The sequence below is a fragment of the Bos grunniens genome, chromosome 14 (genome assembly GCF_055505025.1).
Source record: "Bos grunniens cultivar Pamir isolate PY7600 chromosome 14, Bosgru_T2T1.0, whole genome shotgun sequence".
In the NCBI taxonomy this organism is placed as follows: domain Eukaryota; kingdom Metazoa; phylum Chordata; class Mammalia; order Artiodactyla; family Bovidae; genus Bos; species Bos grunniens.
Window position 1 is genome coordinate 38,560,711 of NC_141178.1, and position 9,705 is coordinate 38,570,415.

The 9,705-nt window shown below is 42.5% G+C and overlaps 1 long non-coding RNA gene across 1 annotated transcript; it reads right to left on the reverse strand.

Moving 5' to 3' along the window:
* Nucleotides 1-251: 251 nt before the first annotated feature.
* Nucleotides 252-2,123, reverse strand: LOC147359295 (uncharacterized). The gene is made up of 2 exons (XR_015140690.1): nt 1,981-2,123; nt 252-745 (listed from the first exon to the last, which is right to left on the reverse strand). It is a non-coding gene; the product is annotated as an uncharacterized LOC147359295 (long non-coding RNA).
* Nucleotides 2,124-9,705: the final 7,582 nt, after the last annotated feature.

A 9,705-nucleotide genomic window follows, 5' to 3' on the forward strand; every position in this document is an offset into this window, starting at 1 on the left:
ATTTTTCTCTGTAATCCTTTCTATAAAAGCAAAATAACAGTGTTGAAGCATTAAAAGTATTATAGAAAACATCACCCCTTTAATCATTTACCAATGTCCCCAAACTAAGGGAGGAGGGGGACAATCAAGGAGCACAAAATCCTGAGTCTGAATTCCATTTCTGCTTCTAATTGGTGACCTTGAGAAAGACTTAGGACTTCACCATTTAGGGGTGAGAAATTGTATTAATATATTTGAAAGAAGGCTATAAATTTTAAGTTATAATATCTGAAAGAAATGTGACTTTATTAACAAGTATGATAATGTGCCACTGCTTATAAAGAGAATAGGGCTTCCCGGTAGTTCAGTGGTAAAAGAATCCGCCTACCAATGCAGAAGACACAAGAGACGCTGGTTCAATCCCTGGGTCGGGAAGACCCCTAGAGTAGGAAATGGCAACCCAGTATCCTTGCTTGGAGAATTCCACATATAGACTGGCAGGCTACAGTCCATGCAGTTGTAAAGAGTTGGACACGACAGAGTGCGCACACGCACGCACACACACACACACAGAATAAAAGTATTTTCCATGTTGATGTTGTCCCAGATTTTTGCACTATATTTCAAGAGGAAGATGGCTTTGCTGTGCACAAGATCGTGATGCTCAGGGTTGCCTGAGCCATCGATCTAAGCAGATGGAGAAGAATTAACGGTTTCTCAAAGCCGGCTTCACCACTGCAGGTGTCATCAGGAAATTTGCTGCTGCCTAAAGACAGGGACAAAGATAATAAAACCGAGAGAGAGAGAGAGAGAGAGAGAGAAACAGTCAATCCTCTTAGGTCACCTCCTGGGGGCAGATAACCCCCTGTGTTATCTGGGTATGAGCAATCTGTTAATAACATTCCCTAGGTGGTAGGACTGAAATTGTGGATTTGTAAAGAGTGTTAAAATGGAACTTCCCCCAACCCAGTTTAAGTTTAATTATAATAAAATAATCTCTAATTTTTTGCATCAGACTCACACAGATATCTGTGTTTCTATAGCAGTTTCTCTATTTCTTCCTTTAAAACACTCTTCACTCATTATCAAATGTCCCTTAGGAACATATGTTGGCTTCCTAAAGGTATTTCTTTGATAAGGAAATTTCAGTTTAGTTTAGCAAACTGCTTCCCAAACTCTCACCTAAAAAGAAATTCTTTTTTTTTTTTTTTTATAAAAAAGAAAATTAAAGGAAAATTAGTCCTGTAACAAAGTCTAGAAATTACAGTGGTATTTAAAATAATATCAGACAGTTTGGTTTTCTTCATCAAGGAATGAATATTTCATGCATCAGTTTGACTCTGAAGAAAATACACACGGATCCATAAGGCCAGATCAAAGTAGTCTATGTGTACCTTAACTTATATAATATTATACATCAACTATACTTCAGTTTTTAGTGGATTTTTACAAAGTAGCTTACATGGGAAAATGACAGAATGAAAAGCTGGTGAGTGGTCAGAAAGGTCAGTGGGTGTGTATTGTAACCAGCGGGTAGCCAGACCTCAGGGCCAGCTGAACCAAAGCAGCCGACTCACTGTCCACACACCTCCCAAGCCTGAATATCCATTTGAGGCCCTACTAATATTAACTTCAAATGACTGTGGCTCTTGGCATCCCTGGTGTGATGCTAGGATGCTACCGCTCCTCCCAAATCTCCCCCGGTTATTTCCAGGAGCCTTCAGAGTGATGCCTCAGGCACGTCCATTCAAATCTACCCACATTTCCCTGCTCCTGCTGTTGCTTCAGGATGTCATACCTGCCTTTGCTGCTCCCCAGTGTGGGACAAAGAAAGGCCATGTCAAGACCTTCCCAGAACCACAGTGCATGAGATGTCATGTCACTGCTGGGTCCTGGGTTGGGGAGGGGCGGGGGAAGGGCAAGCATGGCCTCTTGCTGATTTCAGGGCACCTCTCTGTCACTCAGGCCTGAAAACTTATGGCAAGATTCTCTGAAAATCACCTAAAGAAGGGTTCTTTCAGCTTCCAGCTCAACTTCTTTCTCCAGTGGGGCCTTCCAACTAGGTCAAGGGCCTAGATGGAGAATAGATACACATCAAGGCTATCTCTTTCCATCGTCCTTGTTTTCACCACTCCTTTTCTCTCTGTAAAAGAAGAAAGAGAAACAAACAAAAACTCTCTTTCCTAAAAAAAAAAAAAAAGGCTCTAGAATATCAACTCTATCAGTAAGGATAGGCCATGTTATGCAGCAGTAACAAACCAAAATCAACAGTGGAGTAGCAGAGAAGGTATTGCATTCCTTGAGCCTCCTGTGTGTTCAGTGCAGGCAGTCAGGGGGTGCCTCTGCTCAACTGGGCTGCCTAGGAAACCAAGCTGCTGGAGGTATCATCTTAACATGCTCCCCTGGCTTTTGCGGCCCAGCAGCTGCTCCATGTGACACAAACCACCTCTAAATGCATTTCATCAGCCAAAGTGTCACGGGTGTGCCCAAACTCAAGGCAACAGGAAAGTACAATCTTACCATCTGCTTGGAAGGAAGAGAAGCAGAATAGCTGTGAACAGCCTGATGCCATCAAATAAAGCCATTCAAATAGCTGTTGACTCCCTGTCGGGGGCACACACAGCCAAACTCTGAACCCAGGTTGGGGCTCAGCCAGAACCCTTGCCATAGTGAGGAGAATGGGGAAGTCACTTACTTTGGGAATTCCAGATGTCACCCTGACTGTGTAGGTGCCTGTTTTGTAGGCCTTGTGTAACCTGTGGGACCAGGAGGCCCCCATGAAACTGGGAAGAGAAACGCTGCCATATTCAAAAGCTTATTGTCAAAGCCTCCCCAAAGTACAGATGTTTTATTTAAAAATAGAATTTTATCCAGAAAAAGTGATGTATTTTTTTACTTCCTAGAGCATATGGTGAAGCCATCACACTGACACTCGTGAGTATCACTCTGTCGTCTAGCATCTATCAAAGTCCAGGCACTGTGGTCAAGTCTTTAATTATACTGCCTCTTATCTTCTCGACTACCCTTTAAGGAAGATACCCCATTTTGTGGTTGAGAATTAAGGAAATTAATAATTTGTTCATGGAGAATTCCCTGGTGGCCTGGTGGTTAGGATTCCACACTTTCACTGCCACAGCTTGGGGTTCAATCACTGCTCAGGAAACTGAGATCCTGCAAGCCTAATAATAATAATAATAAATTTGTTCATGTTCATCATCTCGTGTCTTGCTTCAGTTTGCTCTCATTGGTACATTTTGTCCTTCAACAAGCCCTATTTTGTTCTTCTTTTCTTTCTCCCTTGGTCTCCCCATTTTATTTGTTACTGCTGTTTGCTTGCTTGTTGTCCAAAGGACAAATAACCCCGCCAATCCCAAGCTTTCCTCCTGACTGATTGGCATTTTCCTCTTGGGCCTCCTGTTTGACTCCACCCACTTCATCCTCATAGTGCAGGTGAAAGACGCCTTCTCGCCATCAGCTGCCACAGAGCAGGTCCGCCCCAGGTCCACCAGGCTCCCTTGTGTGTCGGTGGGCTATCTAAGATACAAACACTTGAGGTGAGCAGGCCAGCCAGGGATTGAAATGGCTCACCGAGCTGTCAGTGGTGAGGGCTTGGCAGTAGGGGGGAGGGGAGGAGGTCTGGTGAGTCCACAGTGAACTCAGAGAAGGCAAGACTGATAGTGACATAATAGGAAATCTGGGCTAAGTTGCCAGATCTGACTTTCATGAAAAGTCATACACCCAGACTTTTATATATGAAATTCCTCAATCACTAAATATCAGCTTAAACTTAAAAATATTTACACATGTCATTTTGGAATGTATACTATTGTTCTGGGTAATTTATTCAAAATAAAATAATATTTTAAAATATATCTGTTAGAGAATGAACTTACAGTTGCCAAGGGGAAGAATGGGGGGAGGAGATAATTGAGGAATTTGTTGAGGAGATAGTTGAGGATGGACACGTATACACTACTATATTTAAAATGGAGAGCCAACAGGGACCTACTGTATAGCATATGGAACTCTGCTCAGTGTTATGTGACAACCTGGATGGGAGGGAAGTTTGAGGGACAATGGATATGCGTATATGTATGACTGAATTCCCTTACTGTCCATCTGAAACCATCACAACATTGTTGATAGGCTATACTCCAATATAAAATAAAAAAGTTTTTAAAAATATGTCTGCAAGTAAATGTTTGACTCTCCAACTTTCAGGGTGCAGCTTCTCTTTTGAGCAATGAACAAATTATGGAGTACACACACGCAGGCACACACACACACATACTTGAAAACATTCAGAGCAACAAGTCACTTAGGACATTTAATAACAGAACAGAGTTTTAAACATTATCCATTAAAAAAGGAAGTAAAATAAAAGTTAAGAGGTATGAGGAAAGCCATTTCACAGAGAGGCATAGGAGATCAGAAACTCAGGAGCCAGAAGCGTGAATGCTGACCCTGCCAGGACACTATGGGGCCACAGAGAAGTGGCAGGGTGCTACTTCCTCAATGTCTTCATCTTGAAACAGGTATTTTTTTTTTAAATTAAGACCAACTTGCCACAAAGGGTTTTGCAAAACACGAATAAAAACTTAACAGGACTTTCACATCAAACTTCCTCAGATTGACTACAAAACCAACAATTCTTGGAATTTTAGACAGTTAGGGATGCAAAAGACCCTCATTGGAAAAGACCCTGATGCTAGGAAAGATTGAGGGCAGGAGGACAAGGGGAAATAGAGGATGAAATGATTGGATGGCATCATCGACTCAATGGACTTGAGTTTGAGCAAGCTCCATGAGATGGCGAAGGACAAGGAAGCCTGGCGTGCTGCAGTCCACAGGGCCTCAAAGAGGCGGATAGGACGCTGCAACTGAAAAGTAACCACAAAGGGACGCAAGGTCTCAGGAGTCATCCTGAACCATGTACTCATTTTACACCTGAGGGATGCAAGGTCTGGACCAGACCACACTTCTGGAAACCATGCAAGCCTGGCAGAGAGAGGGGGCAGGAATAGAACCAAGATGGAAAGAGACTGGAAAAAGAGCCTCGGGGGATGCAAGTGTGAAGGCTGGTTCACCCCTGACAAAGAGTATAGCTCTCGCTGTCTCCGCCTCTGAACATCATGCGGATAATACCCTGTCCCAGCCTGCAGGTAGGAAAACTGCCAGGTCGAGAGGAGATGACTGCAAGAGAACTTCCGCAAATCGGAAGACATTGTTCAGTTACCAATGTTAGCTTGCTTCCTTTGTCTCCATTGAGCTCCCACCCCAAGTCTTGCTCAACCACAGCCTTTATCCCCCTGTGCTGAAAATGCCCATCAACCTGCACATCTTCCCCAAGTTTCTGAGCTCTCTCAGGGCCAAGGGCTTCATCTACTTGTGTTTAGTGCAGCCAGGAGTCCTTTGATGAATGTTTGCTGAACGTGCTATGCTGTGCTAAGTCGCTTCAGCTATGTCTGACTCTGCGACCCTATGGACTGTAGCTCACCAGGTTCCTGTTTGCTGAATGTAGAAACTTCTAAATCTCCAAATTTGCAACCCAAAAGACCAAAGTTAAACTAAAAAAGTGTGCGTTTTTACAGTCTTACTATTAATAAGGTGATTCTTTGCGTTCCCATGGGCTGTACCCGTTCAGATTCCACTGTCCGTGGGATTTCCCAGGCAAGAATACTGGAGTGGGTGGCCATTTCCTTCTCTAGGGGATCTTCCTGACCCAGGGATTGAACCTGCGTCTCCTGAATCTCCTGTTTTGGCAGGAGGATTCTTTATCACTATTAGCGCCCCCTGGGAAGCCCCTAATCATAAATTTGTAAGTAAAACCTTTCTGAGAAATATTCACAACTTATAGATCTATAACACAATAGTCATTTTGTGGGGACTCTATTGAGTAATGTGGAGGGGATAAGGGGTAGAGACAAGAGGGGGTTGGGAGGGAGACAGAGAAAGAAATGACTATAATTCAGGATGTCTCAAAGACCCTAACTTTCCAGGTTCCTGTCTTTTCGAAAATTATAGATCCACCTAGTATCGAGCTTTCAGGTCTAACTAACACCTGTATGTCTGTGGAGTTAGTCACCTGACATGATGACAATTCAGACACTCACTCCAGTGTCCAAGACCTGAGTTTCTGATGGGAGTCCCAAATTAACCTGCTGCTAAGTATGGACATTTGCAAAGCTCCCTTTTATATAACTAAGCATTAACACCTACTTTATCTTCTACCACATCATCTGCCACAGTCAAAAAGTGGCAGCATAAATTCAAATTTCAAGGAAATTAAAAAATATATTGCACAGGAATTCCCCTTTAATGCATGACCTTAAGAAAATTCCTTTGCCCTATGTCTTCTGGACAGGGTAAACAGGGGTAGAGAGGAGAAAGAAATGATTGAATTTCTATGGCCCCAAAAGGCCAACAAAGATAATCTGGGTAAGTACTATCCTGTACCTACTTTGGCCACCTGATGCGAACAGCTGACTCATTGGAAAAGCCCCTGATGTTGGGTAAGATTGAAGGCAGAAGGAGAAGAGGGCAACAGAGGGTGAGATGGTTGGATGGCATGACCGATTCAACAGACATGAACTTGGGCAGACTCCAGGAGATGGTGAGGGACAGCACTGGCGTGCTGCTGTCCATGGGGTCACAAAGAATCGGACACGACTTGGTGACTGAACAATGACAACAGCTATCCTGTACCCTACACATTTTGGAGCACTTTGAATTCAAAGATCTTGGTAATTTTTCAGATTCAAATTCTGAAAGTTTGAAATTTTTATTAGTAGTATTCTCACATCGGAAGAAGCGATGTTTTCTTTGCCAAAACATATGTAAAATCCTCCCTCTCCTGCAATTTTCTGCCCATCTAATAATCAATTTTTACATGGTACCTATTTATATGTTCTAGACAAATGTTAAACTACTTTGAAATCTGGAAATTTTTAAAAAACTTAAATAATGTTTATTCCAAACAGACAGCAGTTTCCACTGTGAGCAAATGCAAACCATGATCTTTAAATCAGAAGATGAAGGAAAAACTAATAAAATCACATTCTGTCCCAGGGAATTTGGGCTTCATATATAAGCCAAATAATTAATATAAACATCCTTAAAGATTCATCCAAGGCTTATTAAGCATCTACAATGTGCCACTGTTTTGGATATTGAGGATTAGCAACAAACAATGCAGACAACAATTCCTGCCCTCATGGAGCTCACATTCTAGCAGAACAGAAACAAACTTCTAAGTAAACTTATAAGTAAAATGGATGCTATAGCAGATGTTAACAAGAGCTGTGTTTGACTGCATTCATGGCCCTAATTCTTTACCCTACCTCTATCCATTCCCTCTGTCCTGTTTTCTGCAGTGAGCTAGGCTTCCTTCTTTCATTGTGACTTGATTTGGTCAAGTCTGGCCATGTGACCTGATATGGCCAGTAGAATAAGGTAGAAGTAACAGGGTGCCAGCTCCTGACTCTAGTAAAACATAGACCACCAGAGCTCATGATTCCCACGCCCTTCTTGCTCCTCTGTCATCGCCATGGGAAGAAGGTGCCTGAGACGGTCCACCAGTCTCAGAAGGATAAAAGACATGGAGCAAAGCTGTTTCAGCTGAACTTCCTCAGCCAAACTTAGTCTAAAGCAGAGCTCCAGGAGACCCTGAGATGCATGCTTAAGCTGAGCCAGCATTAGCAGGGCCACCAACATCCCCAACCTAGAGGAGCTGACCTTCTATGACCCACGGGTGCATGAGCTATACTAATAAACAGCTGTTTTTTGGTGTTTTGAGGTGTTGTTTGTTACACCTCAATAACTAATCAATACAAGTACTAAAGGGTAGTCAAAACAGTAAAGACAGAAAAGAGAGTACGTATGTGGTACTAATGGGGGAGTCCATTTCAAATAATTTTCTTGAATATAGTTATTTTTAAAATATAACACATTATTCTAAAAACACTCCCTTTCTAAGAATCGAGAGGTTCTTATATTCATTACCTAATATCCTCATCACATATTTGGCACTCTCATCTTAGTACCACTTGGGTCCAAGCAAATAGGAGGCAGAAAAAAAACACTGCAGCTTTGTTTGGTAGGAGAAGCAGAGCAGAAATTAACACCCATTTCCAGTTCCAACCCAGCTGCACGTTCTTGGTATTTCTCGTTTGAAGTACAGTGTGTGGACTCACGTTCTTCTTTTATGCGGCTTTCTACAACTCTTCTAAAATCTTACCCAGAAACACTCTTTCCTAATTTTTCCCAGTCACTTCAGGTTTAAAGGCAGAAGTTCTTTCCAACATAAGTCTACCAGCAAGTTTAGCAGATAAAACTCTTCCAACACAATCCTTGAAGTAAGGAGACCACGTTTCAAAGGTTCTTTTCAACGTTTTTTTGGAGCATGTAGGGTCTTAGTTTCCCAACCAGGGATCAAATCCACACCCCTTGCACTGGGAGTATAAAGTCTTAACCGCAAAGCCTTTCCAAATTAGCTATCCTACCTTCTAGCAAGGTGAACACTGGTTCCACTGATCACTTTGGCCTTCATCCTGAAAAGAAGACCAGAGGGTTCCTGCCCAGCTTTGATTTCCCATTTCATACAAATTCTAACCAGTCCCTTTCCATTTCATCACAAAATGAACACTCTGATGGAAATGAAGTCACAAGTTTCAGTTCAGGGTTCAGGAAGACTCTAGTGGCTAAAACTGGCTCCAAAGCCCTGTGACTTTCCTGGTGGCTCAGTGGTAAAGAATCTGCATGCCAGTGCAGGAGACTGGTCTGATTCCTGGGTCAGGAAGGTACCCTGGAGAAGGAAATGGCAACTCACTCAGTATTCTTGCCTGGGAAATCCCATGGACAGACAGGCTAGTCTATGGGGTCGAAAAAGAGTTGCACACGACTTAGCAACTAAACAACAAGAAAACAGACTTGAGCTGAAGTTGATGAATGCAGGCAGAGGGGAAAAAAAATTCCTCTCCATTCCTTGTCTTCTAGGGAGTTACCTGTTGGTGGCTCCAGCGGACTGGTGGAAAGGTTTGAGAGCGTCTTGATTAAGGTATTTTCAAGGGCTCCTAAATCTACTGTCTTAAAGTTTCCTTTTCCTTCGTTGAGATCATATTTCAAGAGTTGCTATGATCTTGGGAAAACCACTTAACCTCTCTGAGATTCAAATTCCTTACTGGTAAAATAAGAATTGAAGGTCCTCTCTGTTCTTAACAGTCTATCATTTACGTATACATGTTCAAACTACTGATTTCAAACTAGTGACAACTTTCAGTCTGCTAGCAGCTGGCTGAGTTGTTTTAATAAATCTTTCATGGATCATTTTGAAGTCCTAGCAGTCCTCCTCACCTCTTTTTTTATGTTCAACTTTACAACTTTGATAAGGAACAACCAAAATGAACAGTAAGGATTTCAAAATTCTCTTCAGGTCCAACTACTGGGGCTTTTTAGATTTCCCAACAAAGTGATAAACTATGAGTTCTCTAAGAAAGCATCCTAAGTCTTCAGCAGGACACTTCCGTTCTACCATCTTACTGTTGTGCCCAGGCTGATAAAAATTTCCTCTGTGAACTGAGTTTCTCCAAGCCTGACCTAATAGCTACCGGTTCTCAATCAATTGCTATTCACACGCAAACATCTGCACACATCAAGTCAACTTAAACATCACGCTGTGGGGTCCTGACACGATGACACAACCACCAGCTGTCGGGGCACCGCCCTGAA